This window comes from Grampus griseus, assembly GCF_964374135.1.
Source record: "Grampus griseus genome assembly, chromosome: 7".
In the NCBI taxonomy this organism is placed as follows: Eukaryota; Metazoa; Chordata; class Mammalia; order Artiodactyla; family Delphinidae; genus Grampus; species Grampus griseus.
Genome location: NC_139001.1, coordinates 2,699,462 through 2,719,702, shown reverse-complemented (window position 1 = coordinate 2,719,702; position 20,241 = coordinate 2,699,462). Strand labels below are relative to the sequence as shown.

Here is a 20,241-nt window from a genome sequence, read left to right as displayed (position 1 = left end):
GTGAATCAGGTGGCCGCTGCCTCAGACACCAAGTTGCTGACGGCCTCCCCAGGCAGTGTGCAGGGGCAGCGGGGTTCAGAAATCTTGGCCATCACAAGTTACAGGAGGCCCTGGAACCAGGCTGTGGGCAGGGGCAGAGCCTGGAACCAGGCTGCGGGCCAGGGAGAAATGTGGCTTCGGGGAGCAGGCGTCACTGCGTGAGGAGGGCAGAGCGGCGGGGGCCCTTACAGCAGCAGGGGGTCCGGGCACAGGGGGGTCCAGCCGAGCGAGAGGGGTGGGGAGGTGGAGGGACCAGTACGAGGCCGGCGTGGAGTTATCTGGGATTGACGAGGAGCCGCTGGAGCACTGGAAGCAGAAATTCCTATAACTTCGCTTGCATTTGGACAGCAAGTTTAGCTTTGGTGCTTTGGGGGTAGGTGGATGGAGCGGGGCTGAAATGAGAGACCGACCGGCCACAGGCGGGGATGAGTAAAGACATGGAGTAGCCAGGGCAGGAGGGGTTGACCAGAAGCCTAAGGACAGGAGACTTAGACGTCACAGGGTAAAAGCAGGACCTGGGATGGTGCCCCCCTGCGAGGTCCCGGGAGGAAGCAGGCACTCATGCACACCAGCGGGGAGGTCGAGGAAGGCCCGGCATGAAAGGGCGTGGTCAGGGTTAAGGAAACTACAAATGATGTGCAGCTCGGGGGCAACCGGTTAGGGGGAGGGAGCTGTTACCTTCTCTGGGCCTGGAGGGGCAGGAAGAGGAGGGCTACTGAAACCAGAGGCGCCCAGACAACCTGCGGCCCGTGGGGGGCATCAACCTCCTGAGCTCGGAGGTCAGGAAGCCGGAAGGCAAAGGGACCCACTGACACAGTCTCCAAAGGCCAGCCTCGGTCACCGAGCAGCGGGGGAAGATCTGGAGGCCCAGGCAGCGGCGCCTTCCCCGAGGGGGGTCCCCAGAAAGCAGAATGTGCCCCTGCAGCTTCCCTGCGCTCAGGCACCTGGACCAGAGGCCGCAGGGAGGCCTCTGTGGACACTGTGCTGAGGACGTGTAACCCTCATGATCGCCATCCACGGCGCACCAGCATTCCCTTCCAGGGATGGGCAAACAGGCCGGTGAGCTGCCCGAGGCCACATACAGCAGGAGACAGTGCCGGATTCAGGCTCCCTCACCCGCCAAAGATGGGGACCCGCGCAGAACCCAACCACATTACGCTTTGGAAAACAGCAGGTCCGATCAGACCCTGTCTTGTTCATGAACCAGATAAACAGAAAAGAGCCAACATGCAGCTTCTGAAAAGAAGTACAATGAAGACAAGATGCACACAACCTCCACGGCACGAGGAAACAAGCAAATTTAGGACAGCACCAACTCTGTACCATAAGCGAAAGTCAAAAAACGACGGATTCGATGAAACACGTAATGAAGGATGAGCTAACGCCGCAGACTGAAGTGCAAATGTCACATTACAACAGACAGAAAGCTGAAGTTCAGACTCAGCGACGGGAGGATGAGAGCGAGAGACCTTTCAGACACGCCCAGGGAGGATGAGAGAGAGACCTTTCAGACACGCCCAGGGAGGATGAGAGCGAGAGACCTTTCAGACACGCCCAGGGAGGATGAGAGAGAGAGACCTTTCAGACACGCCCAGGGAGGATGAGAGAGAGACCTTTCAGACACGCCCAGGGAGGATGAGAGAGAGAGACCTTTCAGACACGCCCAGGGAGGATGAGAGAGAGACCTTTCAAACACGCCCAGGGAGGATGAGAGCGAGAGACCTTTCAAACACGCCCAGGGAGGATGAGAGAGAGAGACCTTTCAAACACGCCCAGGGAAAGGGCTGCTGTTACAGGCGCACTGTTACCTGCAGATAACATCTCTTTCGAAAAAGACACCATAGCAATGAAACAGAAACTACAGTGAAAGATACACGTGAAGGAAATCATCCTGGAGGCAGAGCTGCAGCTGCGGGACTCCCTGAGGACCAGGCAGAACTATGTGAGGAGTGTCAAAGCCCATCCATGTCCTGATGAAAATGATGCTTTCAAAAAAAAAGAAAATTCTACCCACATCCCAACAGGAAAAACAGGTTACCTGCAAGGATGCTAAGTCACGCTAGTCTTGGACATCTCTGCTGTAATGTTAAATTTTCAGAAGATAAAGTCTCTACACTCTGAGAGGAGACGGTCACGGCCACAGGCAGGAAGTCTCAGAGGATCTTGCTATGGCTTTAGACGGAAGCTGTTTATTGGTCCCGAATCACAGAGAACCTCAAACGCCAGCTCTTTGCAGTGAAAGTCAGGAACAAAATAAGCAAGTCTACTGCTCGGTCTTCAACATTTCAGGGAAGTTCTAGCTAATTCGATGAAAGAATGAAAGGTGCTAACATCTGGGAACTAACATCTGGGAAGAGAGAGACCAAAGACTAAGGACAGACTGTTCCCACAAAGAGAAACACCAGGTAAGAGCTATAAACCTGGAAGGATGCCCAACCTTTAGACACGAGGAAAACGCAAAGCACGAGGTTTCCAAAATCTAACAGGACCGACAGCATCCTGGGTTGGCCAGGAGCAGGACTCCTGTGCACTGTGTTGGACTAACGAAGTCTTCCTGGGGGGTCTCTGGGCGTGTCTAGCAATGCTTACACCCCAGCCCCTCCCCCTCCCCCCTCCTAGGAAGCTGCTCCGTGGGAATGCTCGTCCATGCACAGAGACGTGTGAGCACGGGGTTTGGAGGAAGAAAAACCTGGAAAGAACCACCAGCAAGAAGTCTACCCGCATCCTGTCCAGGGCAACTTCCAAACTGGGCCCCCTGCCTCACCTGACCCCACTGCGGTCCACACGGGGCAAGTGAGCTCCTCTCTCCCCTGGGCACAGAGCTCAGCCCTGCTCTGCACAGGGGTCAACAGCTCAGCGAGGCCTCCAGCTGCCTCCTGGAATCTCCCTTGCAGCCACCCCCTTGGCCCAGGCACTGTGCTCCGACCTTGGGGACCTTGCATTTGCTGCTCCCTGGTGCCCGCAGCACTTGTCTGGCAGATGGCCTGACCGTCCTGCACAAACAGCCCTGCCTTCTCCCCGGCCCTGCCAGCCCTGCATCCCCTTCTCGGCTTTCTCTCCCGTGGCACCGACACTGCCCAACTGCACACTGACGCGTGGGCGCTTTTGCTGACGGCTGTACCCCAGGGCCTGGCACGTGGTGTGAAGGCATAAACTCTGGGACATCTGCACTGTGGAATACTATGTACTCCATCAAAAAGACGGAGACCAGACACACTGATGTGGGAAGACTCTGGGGCACAAACGGACAAGTCACAGAACAGCGGGAGCGACAGTGAAAATGACAGGCAGCACTTGGCAGGGCTCGGCGTGTGCCCGTACTGCCCCAGGGCTGTTTCTGCTGATCAACTTGCTCTCTGTGCACAGCACCGAGGGCCACCGTGCCGGCAGAGAACGGGACAGCCATCTTTCCTGCCCTCACGGAGCTTACATTCTAGTGGGGAAAACAGACCATCAAGAGGGGAGCGACGCGTAGAGCAGATTAGGGTAAGTGCTAAGAGAAAGACGCAGAGCCGGAGTCCAGGAGGCGTGTGGGAGCAGCGGCGTGAATTGGGAAGGGTGGCCAGGGAAGGCCCATGGGTAAGTGATGTCTGGCCTTGCACCCCCATGTGGTGGTGATTCAGAGCCCCTTGGCCTCCCTCTCCCCATGGCCTGCAGCCCCTCACTCCCCGCCGGCCACTGCTAGGCACACACCCATGTGGCCCTCCTGGCTCCACACCTGAGGTCATCAGGAGACTCTGGCTCTGCCGGATGCCTGTGACCTTGGATGAAGCGCCACACCATGGGGTGCGCCCTGCTTCCCCCACTGCTGCCGAAGGGCCGGTGAGGCAGCCGGAACCCAGGGAGACTGTACTCCCTGGGTGAGCTCGGACCACAGCACCCATCCCTCTCCACCCCTCCCTCGAACAGACTGTCCTGGAGCTTTTCTTTGTGTCCTTCCTTCCTTTTTTTTTGATAGTTTTTTGGATGAGGCCCCAAGGGGCTGAGCGGCCAGCTGAGTGTCTGTGAAGCAGGGTGTCAACGCATGTGTGCCTGTGTGTGCGTGTGCGTGTGTCACAGCCTTCTCTTCTGCACTCCCCTCTTCCTCACTCCAGCTGTGCTGGGATTGCACCTCCCAGGGGAGCACTAGTGTTTTGGGGTTTTTTTTTAATTTTTGAATTTTCTTTTGTTTATTTTTTTATACAGCAGGTTCTTATTAGTTATCTATTTTATACATATTAATGTACATATGTCAATCCCAATCTCCCAATTCATCACACCACCACCACCACCCCGCCCCCACATTCCCTCCTTGGTGTCCATACGTTTGTTCTCTACATCTGTGTCTCAATTTCTGCCCTGCAAACCGGTTCATCTGTACCATTTTTCTAGGTTCCACATATACGCGTTAATATACTATATTTGTTTTTCTCTTTCTGACTTACTTCACTCTGTATGACAGTCTCTAGATCCAGCCACGTCTCTACAAATGACCCAATTTCATTCCTTTTTATGGCTGAGTAATATTCCATTGTATATATGTACCCCATCTTCTTTATCCATTCATCTGTCGATGGGCATTTAGGTTGCTTCCATGACCTGGCTATTGTAAGTAGTGCTGCAATGAACATTGAGGTGCATGTGTCTTTTTGAATTATGGTTTTCTCAGGGTATATGCCCAGTAGTGGGATTGCTGGGTCATATGGTAATTCTATTTTTAGTTTTTTAAGGAACCTCCATACTGTTCTCCATAGTGGCTGTATCAATTTACATTCCCACCAAAAGTGCAAGAGGGTTCCCTTTTCTCCACACCCTCTCCAGCATTTGTTGTTTGTAGATTTTCTGATGATGCCCATTCTAACTGGTGTGAGGTGATACCTCATTGCAGTTTTGATCTGCATTTCTCTAATAATTAGTGATGTTGAGCAGCTTTTCATGTGCTTCTTGGCCATCTGTAGGTCTTCTTTGGAGAAATGTCTATTTAGTTCTTCTGCCCATTTTTGGATTGGGTTGTTTGTTTTTTTAATATTTAGTTGCATGAGCTGTTTATATATTTTGGACATTAATCCTTTGTCCGTTGATTCGTTTGCAAATATTTTTTCCCATTCTGAGGGTTGTCTTTTCATCTTGTTTGTAGTCTCCTTTGCTTTGTAAAAGCTTTTAAGTTTCAATAGGTCCCATTTGTTTATTTTTGTTTTTATTTCCATTACTCTAGGAGGTGGATGAAAAAGATCTTGCTGTGATTTATGTCAAAGAGTGTTCTGCCTATGTTTTCCTCTAAGAGTTTTATAGTGTCCGGTCTTACATTTAGGTCTCTAATCCATTTTGAGTTTATTTTTGTGTATGGTGTTAGGGAGTGTTCTAATTTCATTCTTTTACATGTAGCTGTCCAGTTTTCCCAGCACCACTTACTGAAGAGACTGTCTTTTCTCCATTGTATATCCTTGCCTCCTCTGTCATAGATTAGTTGACCATAGGTGCATGGGTTTATCTCTGGGCTTTCTATCCTGTTCCATTGACCTATATTTCTGTTTTTGTGCCAGTACCCTATTGTCTTGATTATTGTAGCTTTGTAGTATAGTCTGAAGTCAGGGAGTCTAATTCCTCCAGCTCCATTTTTTTCCCTCAAGACTGCTTTGGCTATTCGGGGTCTTTTGTGTCTCCATACAAATTTTAAGATTTTTTTGTTCTAGTTCTGTAAAAAAATGCCATTGGTAATTTGATAGGGATTGCATTGAGTCTGTAGCTTGCTTTGGGTAGTATGGTCATTTTCACAATATTGATTCTTCCAATCCAAGAACATGGTATATCTCTCCATCTGTTGGTATCATCTTTAATTTCTTTCAACAGTCTTATAGTTTTCTGCATACAGGTCTTTTGTCTCCCTAGGTAGGTTTATTCCTAGGTATTTTATCCTTTTTGTTGCAATAGTAAATGGGAGTGTTTCCCTAATTTCTCTTTCAGATTTTTCATCATTAGTGTATAGGAATGCAAGAGATTTCTGTGTATTAATTTTGTATACTGCAACGTTACCAAATTCATTGATTAGCTCTAGTAGTTTTCTGGTGACATCTTTAGGATTTTCTATGTATAGCATCATGTCATCTGCAAACAGTGACAGTTTTACTTCTTCTTTTCCAATTTGTACTCCTTTTATTTCTTTTTCTTCTCTGATTGCCGGAAGCACTAGCCTTTAAGCCTCGGCCCGCACTCTGCTTTTAAGAGAACCCAAACTAAGACAGACTGAAGAGAGTGACAGAATGGGCCGGGAGGGTGCTGGAAGAAGAGTATTCTAGGCAGGAGGACAGCACATGACAAGGTCCTGAGGCCGATGGGTCTGAGGACAATGGACGAGTCTGGAGCAGAAAGGGCAAGGCAGAAGGTAGGAGCGGATGTGAGGTCAGAGCCAGGTCATGTGGCGCCTCGCAGGGCAGAGCAGGGCCCTGGCTTTTCCGAGCGAGGTGGGAACTGCTGTAGGGTCCTGTGCAACAAGGTACGACTCACGTGTTAGGGCCACAGGGTAGAGGCAAGGTGGAAGCCAGGACACCTCTAAGGGGGCTCTGTCCCCTCCACTCCCTGGACACCACCTGTCCCTTCCCACAGCCCTCCCCAGACAAGCAGCAGCGCTGGTCCTCTGCTGGGTAAGTTATGAAGGTGACAGGGCAGCTGCAGAGGACTAATGAGCAGACTCTGGACAGCAGGGCCTCTGGCGGGTTCCTCCACTTCCTGGCCGTTACCTTGGGCAAGTTCCTACACGTCCTGGGGCCTCGCTTCCTGATCTGTGAGATGGGGCTGCAGCAGCACCTGCCTCCTACTGGTTGCTCGGAGGGTTAAAGGACAGCAGTGCAGTATCTGGAATGCAGTAAGTGTCCAGCAAAGGCTGGCTTTTACTGTCACTGCCAATCACTAGAGGAAAAGAGACAGCGTAACAAAAAGCAAATTAAAAAAAAAAAAGTTGCTATTGCATCGTCACGAGCGCTGTTTCTGGCCGCCCCAGGCGATGCAGACGACCCTTGGTGGGTGCATCACGCGCTTTGCTTCCACGCTCGCCCAGGCTTGCCGCTCAGCTCCCCGGAGGGCCTCCTGGTTTTCACCAGTCCCACCCCTGGGAGCCTGTCTGAGTAGGATTCATCGAGCAGGGGTCACAAGATGACCTGCGGTGGAAGGTAAATCTTTTTGCTAAGAGGGTAGGGCAAGCATGGCAGAAATGGGAAACAACAAACCAAACCATCTGAGCTTCATTATTCCAGAAAAACACGTCACTCGGCACTGACAGCTCTAGCTGACCAACCGCATGTTGCCAAGTCGGCAAAACCAACGTGCCCGTCGAAGCAGACTTTGCCTCCTGCCTTCCACCAACGTCCACTGAGCATCCGCTCGCGCCAGCACTGCCAGGGCCCCAAGGAAGCCCTGGGAAACCTGTGTTTCCACCAGGGCAGTGGGGTGTCCTCGTGAGCCCAGGGGCCCCGCGAAGGAAAGGACAGTCCTGCTGCAAAGGGGCTGTGGGGAAGCTGGGTGTGCCACTGGGCGTGAGCTCGAGCGCCTAATGCTAGAGGCCCATCGCGGCTGCTTCTCAGTCATCCACACATGGGTTCTGCCCCGGAAAACGGTCAGACCGGAGGAAAGGAGCTGAGCTCGCACCCCTGACTCCGGGCCCCCGACCACACCTGCAGCAGCGATGGCTGCCCTGACTGGACAGAGGAACACTTAGAAAGTGCCGTCCACGATGAGATCTTCATCTGGGATGGCTTCACAGTATTCGTGATGGGAAGGAAATGGCAGGGATACAGAAGGAGAAGGGCCAAGACCCGAGCTGGCTTATGGGTCCATTACCCTGTCCTCTCTACTTGCACGTGTACTCATAGTTTCCATAATAAATAGTAAAAAAAAAAAAAAAAAAAAGGAGAACAAAAACACAGCCTGGGCCCCAGGGCCACCTTCCACTGACACTGCCAGGACTGGTAAAGGCTCCCTGCACTCAGTACCCCTGAGTCTAAGGGGGAACGTGCATTTCTCTGTGGAAAGCGGAAAGCGGTGTAGGTTCAATCACTTAAGACGATCAATGATTTGAAATGGAAGATAAGATACGTGAGATGGTAAGGCCTCGCTCCATGTCCACAAACTGAGCCCCCAGCCCCGGAGGCAGAATGCTGCCAGCCCCCAGGGGCCCCAGGTGGTCCCCCCCACCCCTCCCCCTCCCACCCCAGGGCCCCGTGAGCCTGAATTCTCACAGCCTGGTTCATTCTGCCTGTTTCCGAACTTTATGTAACAGGGATGTCACAGCCTGTACTTTGTTTCTGCAAACCTCGGTATTTTACAACCCCCAATATTATAACACGGTTGCTACTTCCTGGTAGGAGCCAATTCCCGGAGGCCAGCCTGCTGTAATCTGGAGAAAATGTTTGTCCTGCTGAATAAACACCCGCAACTCTCCATGGAAACGGCTGGTAACCGAGGAAAATGACTGCAGCTGTCCAAATATGGAAGGGAAGATGGCTGGGGAGAGGCTTGTCTCCGCCGCACTAAGACCCCTTCAAACACCCTCAGCTCTGCCTTTAAAACCTCACATACGGAGAAGCACAGAATTTAAAACAACAATAATGCAAAGGCGTCAGCTTCCTGGCTTCAGCGTGGGGAGGCCTGGGAATAGCCCAGCTGTTCTGATTGTTCTGTCACCCCAGGGAGAGTGCTGGGATTCTCAAAGCCTCCGGGGCCTCGGAAGGGTCCGGCACTCAGCCGAGAGCCCCACCACCTTCAGAACTGCCCGCCTCTGATAACACAGCGGCCTTGGCCTCGCCCTGACCTGCACTGCTGGGACGCTTGCTTACCGCTTCTGATTTGCTCTAGACTTGGAAATACAGTCACAAACTTGTTACAGAGGTGCCTGCAAAGAGCACAGAGCTGAAAAGAAAGGAGGGCTTCACAGAGAAGCTTCCGGGCGGGCCCATCAGAGGCCCTGTCCAGACTTCCTGGTTCTCTGTGAGCTGGCAGGTGGGCCAGCTTGTCACTGGGCAGGGGTGCAGAGCATCTGCAGAGATGCCAGGTTATGTGTTTCTAGTTAGTTTTGCCGAATATGGCAGTTTTCAGCGTCACTCTCTCTTTGGACTGCATGCTGAGAGGTCCCGCCAGAGACTCAGTGACCTGCCAGAGCCTGTGATTTGCTGAAGCCCCGTCAGGTTACATCATCATTTAAAAACAGAGGCGTGCCCACCAGCATTTTTCTGAAAGTTAAGTGTGATTGAGAAATAGTACAAATGAGAGGAATTTTTCCTGTTTCCTTCTAAGCCTCACAGGGTAACATTATGTGCCCCAGAGTCAGAAACTTGTGTCTCCTGTGTAGGTGCCTAAGGAAATCACCTGTGGAGTAACAGGAATCCAAAAAGCTAGGGATGGAAACAGACCTCAAAGATCGCCTACCCTGAGCCCCGCTGTACAGACCAGCCCCAGGGTGGAGCTGAGTCAGCTAGCAGCAGCCCGCTGGCTGGTGACAGGCCACCCCGCCTCCTCACCAGCGCCCCAGCCTCCACAGAAAGCCAGAGCTGTGTTGGTTCCGTACCAGTGAATCACACCAAGATGACAGCGACAAGATAACTGCGAACACCCACGGTCCCATCCCTGTTGGCATATCACGTAGCTTCCACTTAAGAAAAAGGAGTCCCTTTCCTCATTTTACTCAGACGCCTTATAAAAAGTGATTAGCCTTGTATTTAAAAGCTCAATTTCCAGTGAAAGCCTTCGGGTAGAGTCCTGTTCCCTCCCCAGCCAAACCAGCCCAGGACCAGGAACCCCGGCTGGGGACAGGGGATGGGCATCTCCCCTTTGCCGGTAGAGAGAAGGCCAGTGGCCTTGCTGCACTGGACGTGGGAGGGGAGAGGTATTCATGGAGGGGCTTCTGCCATGGTGCTAGGGTTCTTAACGTTTGCGGGGCCTGAGGCCCCTCTCCCTAAACTCCAGCTCATTCAAGATTCAGCAGCACCCAACAGAACTTCTGAAGCTCATCCTGACCCAGATCAAGACCTTCAGGACAATGGAAAGACACTGCAGGTACCCTGAGCCTGGGCCTGGCCCTGCCGTGATGTGTCCCCAGCAGGCATCTGGGCCTCAGTTTCCTCATCTGTCAAGCTAAGGGGTTACCCTGGGTGATTTCCAGGGTACCTTCTGGCTCCTTTTTTCTGTGAGTATGAATCAGTTTTCCAAACTGGTTTCTTCTGTATATCAGAAACCCTGGTAACCGAGTTGTCATCCCTTATCCCGGCCTTCCTGGAGGGATAAGCAGGCCACTACCCACCCCCTGGCTCCTGTCCAGGACTTGGCAGCCAAAGTACCCCCCAGAAGGTTAATGGGATTGCTACATCACAAAGTACAACCCTCTCCCTTCTTCCACCCAACCTGGGGAGAGAGAATAAATACAGAGAGGTCCAGGGTGGGCAAAGGGGATGAACAAAGGTGCTCAGGCCTGGCTCGGCCCAGGAACTGTCTTGTCTCTCTACTCACCCACTCCAGGGGACCCATGGGCTGTCCAGGTAGGGCTCCGAGACTAGTGCCCAGCAGTAGCCCTTCCCCAGCCAGAGACTTGACTCTGTGGCCTCAGAGCAGGAAGCTGGCTTCCCAAGGGTCCCTCCGTGTTCCCAGGGACTGTCGCACTGACCCTCAGTTGCCTTGGCCTTTCTCAGCCTTCTCCCACGGGGGTAGGAGGGGGAGGGAGGGGGTCAGGGAGGGAGAAGAGGAGGGTTCATAAAAGAAAATCGTCTAGAGAAGGACAGTCCGACATATAGCCACTCAGTAGCTCTGTGACCTCAGACATGGGCTTAACCACTCTGGACCTCAGTTTCTTGATCTGCAAAATGGGAATAACAGTCCCCACTCCAGGTCGGTTTCAAGAGACGAGGAGGCTGGTTTCAAGACGAGGAGTAAAAGCGCCCAGGAAACCCTCGGATCGTGCATCCGTGGGCTAGAGGATCCTCTGCCGCCTCCCGCAGCCCGCCCGCCGAGACCCCAGACCGCCAGCCTGAGGCCGGGGCCGGGGCCGGCCTGGAGGCGGTTACGTAACCAGCGGCCGGACGCCAGTCGGCGCCCAGGCTGGCTCGCCCTTCCCGCCGCGCCGCGCACTCACCGGAGCCGCGCCCTCGCCTGTCCGCCAGCCCGTCTGCTAGTCGCCCTCCGACCCCGCCGCCGCAGCCGCCAAAAGCTGAACTGATTCCGCAGGGCCGCCCGCCTCCGTCGCCGCCGGGGACTAGCCGCTGTCACATAGTGGAAAACGTGACCGCTCGCCGCGCCCGCCCCCGGCGCCCGCCATTGGCCGGGGTGCCGCCTCATCTGCATACCAGGGGGGCCGGGCCTGCAAACGCCGCGCGTCCATTGGATGCTGCGCCCGTCGCTCTCTTTACATAAGACGCACATGGAATTCCATGTTCACAGATTCGGTTCTTCAATGAAGACGCGGCGCGCTCGTGCCACCCTCCTTGTCCTCCCGAGTGGGCCCTTCCACTTCCGGCCTTGGTGCCTTCCATTCAAGACAGCTCAGGTCCGCCGGCTCAGGGAGTGCGGAGTGGCGCGTACCACCGCGGGGCGGGGGGAGTTGGGCGCGGGACTGGGGCTCCTGTGCACCCGCGCCGGTCCGCCGGGCAGCCGAACCCCCGCTGAAGCCCAGGCCCCCAGAGACTGTCACCTTGAGCAACCGGCCAGAGGCGCGCCCCCCGAAGATATCTTTCATTCACTCATTCACATTCATTCATTTACTCACTCTCATTCATCGCTAGGCGCTGTAGCTGCCCCGGAGACTGGGCGGCCCTGCAGGAGCTCCCGGTGCACGCCCACCCAGGCCACTGAGATTGACACTTGTCCCAGATCTGCCAGGACAGTTAGCCTCCAGGTGGCCTTTCTTATTTTTCAGATCATGTGTCGCAAGGTTTGGTTCAGCAAATAGGGTCCTTGTTACTGGAAGGATGTACAAAAGAAATAAATGATGTTGTCTCTGCCCCCAACCACGTCATTAGGGAGAAAGGACGTCTCATGAAAAGGGAACTTAATCAAATACTAAATTGGGCGGTATGGATCATAAATTAACCGGGGCTAGAGTCATGCCCGAGGATCCATGGAGGAGGCAGCGCTTGAAGAGTGGGAAAGGTCTTTGGAAAAGGAGGGTTTTCTTTTTTTTAAAATTAATTTATTTATTTTTGGCTGCGTTGGGTCTTCGTTGCTGCGCGTGGGCTTTCTCTAGTTGCGGCGAGCGGGGGGGCCCCTCTTGGTTGCTCTGCGCAGGCTTCTCACTGCGGTGGCTTCTCGTTGCAGAGTACAGGCTCTAGGCGCACGGGCTCAGAGTTGTGGCATGTGGGCTCTAGAGCTCAGGCTCAGTAGTTGTGGCGCAAGGGCTTAGTTGCTCGCGGCATGTGGGATCTTCCTGGACCAGGGCTCGAACCCGTGTCCCCTGCATTGGCAGGCGGATTCTTAACCACTGTGCCACCAGGGAAGTCGAAGGAGGGTTTTCTGAAGGCGGAAGCCACAGAGACAAGTGAGCCAGGTGCGGGCAGTTCTGGGAGAGAGCGCTGTACTCTGAGTACCTTGGCTGTGGCCGTTTGTTCTTCAGTGAGCATTGTTTGTGGCATATGAAGCCTCAGCCTTCCATCTAAAGTGTCAGGAGAGAGTAGAACTTCCTCTCAGACCAGGTAGAGGGCCAAGGCTTTCCCCGTGGGACATGAAACAGTGGGCAGACTCCAAGGCAGCTCAGCTGCAGCAGGCTCTGAAACTGCAGGGTCTGATGGGGGAGGCGAGGCTGGTTGGGCTCTGAAGGGCTGAAGGGGCCTGTAGAATCTCCCTCCATTTGTCCATTCTTCTTCCTGGGCTTTCCTGGGGACGAGGGATGGGAGGGAGGGAAGAGTTATGATCTGGTGGCCTGCAACAACCAAGCTGCTTGTTCCCAAAGCCAAATGCACGTTCAGTATTTCCTATGTGCACGTCACTTCCTTCCCTCTCCTGGGCAAGGTGTGTGTGCAACTTCATCACACACAGATGCAAAGCGGAGCGATGCCAAGTTCATCAGGACAATCCTTCCCTAGCAGGCCTGCTGCGTGCCGCACACTCCTTGGTGAGAGTGGCCCCTCCTGTTTCTCTGACATTGACGTCCTCCCCGTCCCCCTCCCTAAATACACATACACAAACCCAACCAAATCCAGGCTCAGCTGCACCCTGAACACACCCAAAGCCTTTTTTTTTTTTTTTTTTTTTTGCGGTACGCGGGCCTCTCACTGCCGTGGCCTCTCCCGTCGTGGAGCACAGGCTCTGGACGGGCAGGCTCAGCGGCCATGGCTCACGGGCCCAGCCGCTCCGCGGCATGTGGGATCTTCTCGAACCGGGGCACGAACCCACGTCCCCTGCATCGGCAGGTGGACTCTCAACCACTGCGCCACCAGGGAAGCCCCCAAAGACCTTTTGTTTCTTCACATACATTGACATCAATGGTGAGCTCCATTGTTCTGGAAGCGAGAGGAAACAGACAGCTCATTCACATCACACAGAGATTCTCCCCCTGCTCCACTTTTCTTTGGTCTTTTGCTCCATATTCAGCCTTCAGCTTAATGTTACATTTCCTCCTTAAATTTAGCCATTTGTATTTCCACCCAAAAATCTGGTAAAAAGTGAAATCCATTATTTTAGAAATTATCAAACATTATGGACCTCGAGAACTCTTTGGAATTGAATCTATTTTCAATGTCTCACAGCTGGTTTCTTTATTCTTGTTTCTGGAAATTTTCATTCACTCCACAAATATTTGTTGACACCTGAGTATTGGGGGGTGTGGAAAAATGCATCTCATTGGATCCTTTGCTTGTAAGGAGTTTGCAACATAGAAGGGGTGATGAGGCAGGTCTGGAGGCAATTTCATCTAAGATGGGTTGTAAGTCCTGGGAGAACTGCATAGACCTGGGTGGAAGTGTCCACTGCAGCTCCAATAGGGCGCAAACTCCTAGTACCAGACCAAGTCCATGATGACATTCTCACTGAACCAAGATGGTGTGTGAGCATGTGTGTGTGTGTGTGTGTGTGTATGAGAGATTGTGTGTGTGTGCACTCAGGTACACACATTAGTGCTTTCAGCTTGGAGGGGCCGGGGTGGATATATCTTTTCCTGGTCAGTTTACGCTGACCTGGAAATGTGTTCAGATTAGCCGTCACCTCTAGTGCAGAGCTCTGGGCAGTGGGGGAGGCATGCTGGCGAGAAGGAAGCCTGGGTGCAGGGATGTTGAGCCAGGGTCCCCAGATGCCTGGGGAGTGCTGTCTGTGGAAGGAGCTGGCCTCTGGTCTCAGCCTTCACCCCACCTCCCAGCCAAGCTGCTCTCCCCGGACGCCCAGTCTATTCCCAGCAGCCCGCTTCTTCCAGGGGGCCTGGCCCAGGTCAGCCCTGCCCACTCCTGCGGGACCCTGCCTGGAGGGCCCCTCTGCACCTGGGCCCCTGTGCCCTTGCCAGGGCACTGGCTCTCTCGTTTGCTCCTGCACTCGGTCGGCCAGCTGTTTACTGGGCAACTACTATGTGACAGGCACGGTGCTGGCCACTGCTTCCTCTCCTCCTGGATCACGTGGGTTGTGAGTTGGCAAGCTGGGGCGTGAGCTGGGGAGGCAAAGGACAGGGGCCGGGAAGAGAATTAGGTCTGTGAACGGGGAGGGGGCTCTCATGTCCTCTCTAAGGAGATGGAGGGGACACTGTGCATCTTTCTGGCTCTAGGGACGTTGGAGATGAGAACACCGGACCCTGACCCTCCCTCTCCAGCCTCCCTCATGCTGGGCACTGGGCACAGAGGCAGCTCCTGTCGGGGACACACCCTCAGCCATCTACCAGAGGTGGGTCCAAAGGCATGGGCAGCTGTGTCCAGGGTCTGAAGACATGGGTGAGACAAGGCCTACCTGCGCCTCATGGTTGGGAAGTCTCCTGAATCAGGCAGTGACCAGAGGGTTGGTCCTCCTCTGTGGCTGTGAGGTGCTCTGGGGACCAGTGTAAAGAAGGTGTCTTTATTGTTCTAGCCACCTACTGAGAAAGTTGTTGTTTTGTTTTTTTAAAACTAAATATAGATGCAGGGAAGGCTGTTCTTTGTTTTGGGGAGCCGTGTGTCTGTGTTGCGTGTGCACGACACACGTGTGTGCGCATGTGTGTGTTCACAGTACTCCCCCGGGAAGTTGTAGACTGAGCCATCGGCAGTGAGTGTGCAGCCAACATCTTTCTTCACCTCACCCCGGAGAAGAGACTTTGAAAATGACTTAGCGAGTCTGCACAGTACTACCTGGCCAGGAGTGTTGACCCCGCGTCCCCATGGCCCCTTTGCGAGCGACATCCCCAACATCACAGTCCTGATGGCACAGGCTAGGACCTCCAGTACAACGTAGAATAGAAGCGGTGACGGTGGACATCATGCCCAGGCCCCAGCTGGAGAAAAAGTGCTCAGTGTTTCTCCACGAAGTATGATGTGAGCCTTAGGTGTTTAGTTTTTTACACATGTCCTTTGTCACATAGAGAAAGTGTCCTTCTGTTATATTATTATTAATATAATCATATTACCTATTATAGCACTAATGTAAATATTATTCTCTATTAGTATAGTTTGCTGAGAGTATTTTTCTTTTCTCTTTTTTTTTGGCCACGCTGCGCAGCGGGTGGGATCTTTGTTCCCAGACCAGGGATCGAACCCGGGCCGCTGGCAGCGGCAGTGGGGAGTCCTAACCACTGGACTGCTAGGGAAATCCCTTTGAGAGTTTTTTTTAAACTCATACATTGGTTCAATGACTTTTAATCCATGGCAATTATTATTATTTTAAAAATCTCTCCCAAATAAATCTAATCTATTGTTTTAGATCTGCAAATAATTTAAGTCACCATAACTTTTTTAAAAAATCACCATACCTTTGTCTTTACTATGCAACACTGTGTATAGACTTGCTTACTTCATGATTGTGTCTTAAAACAAAAAATATTAATGAATAAAAAAATTAGTGCCTAAGACTCTGCCTTTTTCATGTTGTCAGTTTCTTCTTTTTGCTCTCAGAACCCAATGATTAAATGTGTACCCAACAGAATTCTCTTATTATCAGTTTTGCAAATAAAAGGCATGGTTTTAGCGGAAGTCAAAAAACTGTTTGTTATTGTGTCACTTGAGAGGGGATTAAAACTTCAAACTTCCTAATCACAAGGCCATTAAAAGGTAACCTGAGGGTTTCCCTGAGGTGAAAACTGTGCCCTTTGGTAAGGGAGAGGGATGTGGCAGTGGGGAGGTTGAGTTTGCTGGTCAGATTTTTGCCTCGCCATGGACATATATACACTACCAAACGTAAGGTAGATAGCTAGTGGGAAGCAGCCGCATAGCCCAGGGAGATCAGCTCGGTGCTTTGTGACCGCCTGGAGGGGTGGGATAGGGAGGGTAGGAGGGAGGGAGACGCAAGAGGGAAGAGAGATGGGAACATATGTATATTTATAACTGATTCACTTTGTTATAAAGCAGAAACCAACACACCATTGTAAAGCAATTATACTCCAGTAAAGATGTTAAAAAAAAAAAAGATTTTTGCCTCGTGACTTTGTTGGCTGATTTGTGCGTCAGATTTTCTGGTCTCTGGAAGCTTGAGCCCCCTTCCTAGAGTTTCTGGGCCACTAATATCCCTCACTCTCCTGGGACGGCCCAAAGAAAGACAGCTTACCAACAAGGCCCCCCATGTCCAAGGTGACCCCCATGTCCGAGGTGCCCCTTTCTTCAGAGGGCAGAAGGTCTCTCACTGGTTGGCATGCCATCCAGCTGGTCTTTGGGGCCATGGACTGGACGAGGCAGGCCCCTGGGGCAGAGTCTCTCGCCCTGTCACACTCTGCCTGGTGTGTGTCCCCAAGGCTGGTTCTGCTAGCATTGCTGGGGTTGGTGCTGAAGTGTAGCCCAGCCGGTACCCCCGCAAACATCCATATCCTGGGGCAGTGTCTGGAATTGGAACACTGCGTGCTTCGGGAGGCGAAGAGGGGCCCTCCCCGTCAGGGTGTGTGATCCTTCAGGACGCTGAGGTGAGCTCCATGTTCATGCACGGCCTGAACCTCAGGTTGCCTCTCACCCTATGGACGAGCTACGACTTAGCACATGCTCACCACTGGCAGCGCTTTACGTGAATTCTCTTCTTTCATCCTCACAGCTCTGTGAGGCGTGTATCCAGATCCCCACGGTCCCTTTGCAAAAGACACCCTCGATGTCAAGACACACTAAGGAATCGTGCAGAGCCGTGTCTCATGTCATCAAGGAGAGACGGTCTTTGTCTGCAGAACGATCTCGTGGCCGCTTGCTCCTGCAGAGCCTGGGAACAAGGCGACCAAAGTCCAAACCCCAATGTCTCTCTCGTCCCCAGAACATTAACCCCACCCGAAATCTCCCTCTGTGATGTGGCTGGCCAGGTGCCTGCCCCTTCCTCACTTGCCTTTAAATACATAGAGGCTCACGGTGGTGGGGAATGGGCTGTGGGAGTGGCTGGAGCACAGGTCCCCCTCGTGGACCACCACCCACCACTGGCCCTGCCGCCCGCAGGGCCTCCCTGGATGGCAGGGCCCTTGCCTTCCGCCTGAACCTCTAAGTTTTCCCTCCAGTAAACTGCTGCGTATGTCTCACCTGCGTTACCTGCCATGTTGGTCCTTGCTCACCTGCTTCTCCTTGCTGTCCAGCGTGGAAAGTATACCACTTGTGCCCGGACCACACCTTTTTGGAAGCAACAAAGGGGTCTGAGTAGACCACTCTCAGGATGGGCAGCATCGCCTCTGGGGATGGTGACAGGTCACCTGGCTGAGTTGCCAAGGCAGGAGGCCAGGTGACTTAGCTGTGGAAGGCAGCAGCCTTGGGGCACATGGTGGTCCCATCGTGAAAGAGACCGTTGCGGGGAGAAGGCTGCTGTGGGCCCATACCCCCACTCCTCTTCAACAGATCAAGCCCTGCGAGGGAGGAGGAAGGGAAAATAGGAGACCCCCACCCACAGGGCACTACTGAAGCTTCTGGGGCCCCGTGGTGCAGGGAGAAGACCACGTGTTGGTGGGATATGTGTGGGTGCTCATTAAAGAGATGGGCTCCCCCTGGCGTTGCTGCCACCAGCACTCCCGACTCTCAGGAAGCCGGGAGGGTTCGTCTGCACAATGAGAGCCAGCAATGGTGCTGCCGAGAGAAGCAAAGGGCAGGTGGGGGGCCAACCCAGGACCCCTGCCTCGGAGTCTGTGGTCTGGACAGACTAGTATTCCCACTTGTGTCTTGGAGTGGGTGCTCAAGGGCATCCGTCATACCCCCCCAGCTCTACCTGGGGGAGCTCCTGAGACCTTGGGATAAACTAGGACACCCCACTGAGGCCATGGCGTTACTGAGGGAACTTGTGGGAAACCAGGAAGAACCCCTGACTACAATTTCTGGAGTCAGAAAATGCCAAGTGATTTAACGTTGTGAGGCCTCCAAGGAGGGATGTCCTCGGCTTTGCTCCTCCAGTCCCGAGGCGGTGTCAGGGATGGAACGGTCCTCCCAGATCTCTGCCTGAGATAGGAAAGGGGAGCAAAGACGGGGAGGACTTGCCCCCCTCCCAAACGGTGTGGCCATGGCTTGGGAACAAAGGGTGCTGAGTAGGGAAATGGTGGCCTGCCTAATCCTACACCGTGGAAAGCTGGTAGATCAGGAAGGAGGACTAAGGGGCCCATGGTGAGAGTAGGGAAGGGACCGTTTGTAAGGAAGTGTGTGGACAGGGGTGGGGAGATGGTGAAGGGAGAGTAATGTGAAAACTAGGAAGGGAGGGCAAGAGGAAGCCTGGGGCCGGGGGTTCCCTAGGAGAGAAGAGCCCATCACCCTCACCTCTGACCCTGCAAAGCTCCTACCCCTCTGAAGGACTTGGGAGTGCGGCCGAAGAGCTGGCATGCCACTTCTGACAACACTGAAATGCATTCCTGAAGGGAAGGCTTGTGACTGGAGGGTCCACGCAGCCAGACCAGTCCTGCTCGGGCCTCCCTACACCCGGAGTCCTTCAAACCAGAAGATGAGGACCGAGGTCCTGGCCCTCTGCTCCCTTGGGCCTGGGTGGGGATTGAAGACTCTGTGTCATATACGCTGGAAAGGGGAAGGATCCTAGGCCTGGGGTCCCAGGTGGAGCCCAGGAAAGGCCACCGTGGTAACTGCTGTCCTGGTGGGACTGTGGACCCGGCCTGCACTTCTCCAGTAAGAGGAGGGAGAGGGCCAGCTCACCAGTGCCTCACCCTTCGCCCTCCAGGGGGCAAAAATCCCAGCTGTTCCAGAGAAACTCCTGGGCTGAGCACGTGAACCTGCTGACTGGGTGTCTCACGTGGTTCATTGGGGAGCAGAGGTGGCCACGGAAATGCTGCATCTCGCATTTTCCTCCATATTCCTTTGCGCTCACTGCCCTGGGACGGCGCCTCCTGGTAAAGTGTGGGTTCTTAAGCTTTTCCTCGGGCTCTGTTTTCCAGGGAATCTAAACGAAGACACTGGAGACTGAAAATGGTTTTAGAAAGCAGACCCTCAGGGTTTCATTCTGGGATTGAACTGCCCACTTGTCTTAAAGCCACCGCTTTATCCATTCCTAGGGGGAAGCGGGATTGTAACAACCAGGGTTCGGCCGTGGCTTGTTTTGTATGGTCCTTGATCTAAGAATGGTTTTTATTTTCTTTCTAATTTTTATTTTATTTTATTTTTTAGTATTTATTTATTTGACTGTGCCGGGTCTTAGTTGTGGCATGCAGGATCTAGTTCTCTGACCAGCGATCGAACCTGGGGCCCCTGTATTGGGAGCGTGGAGTCTTAACCCCTGGACCACCAGGGAAGTCCCAAGAATGGTTTTTATTTTTTAAAGGGAAAAAGGAGGAATAAAAAAGTCAAAGAGGGCTTCCCTGGTGGCGCAGTGGTTGAGAGTCCGCCTGCCGTTGCAGGGGACGCGGGTTCGTGACCCGGTCTGGGAAGATCCCACATGCCGCGGAGCGGCTGGGCCCGTGAGCCATGGCCGCTGAGCCTGCACGTCCAGAGCCTGTGCTCTGCAACGGGAGAAGCCACAACAGTGAGAGGCCCGCGTCCCGCAAAAAAAATAAGAAATAATAATAAAAAAAAAGTCAAAGAATATGCTACAGAGATCACACTAGGCCCACAAAGCCTGGATTATTTACTGTCTGGCCATTTACAGAAGAAGTTTGCTGACCGCTGGTAATAACTTACCACGCAGTAGCATTGCAGTTCCTTA

The 20,241-nt window shown here is 53.3% G+C and overlaps 1 protein-coding gene across 1 annotated transcript in view; it reads right to left on the bottom strand.

Moving 5' to 3' along the window:
- Window positions 1-11,265, bottom strand: part of PER2 (period circadian regulator 2) — a 40,651-nt gene extending 29,386 nt beyond the window's left edge. Inside the window, exon 1 of the mRNA XM_082658107.1 lies at window positions 11,132-11,265. The gene's annotated coding sequence lies outside the window, so the exon portion shown is untranslated. The remainder of the gene's footprint in view (window positions 1-11,131) is intronic.
- Between the last annotated feature and the right edge of the window lie 8,976 nt (window positions 11,266-20,241).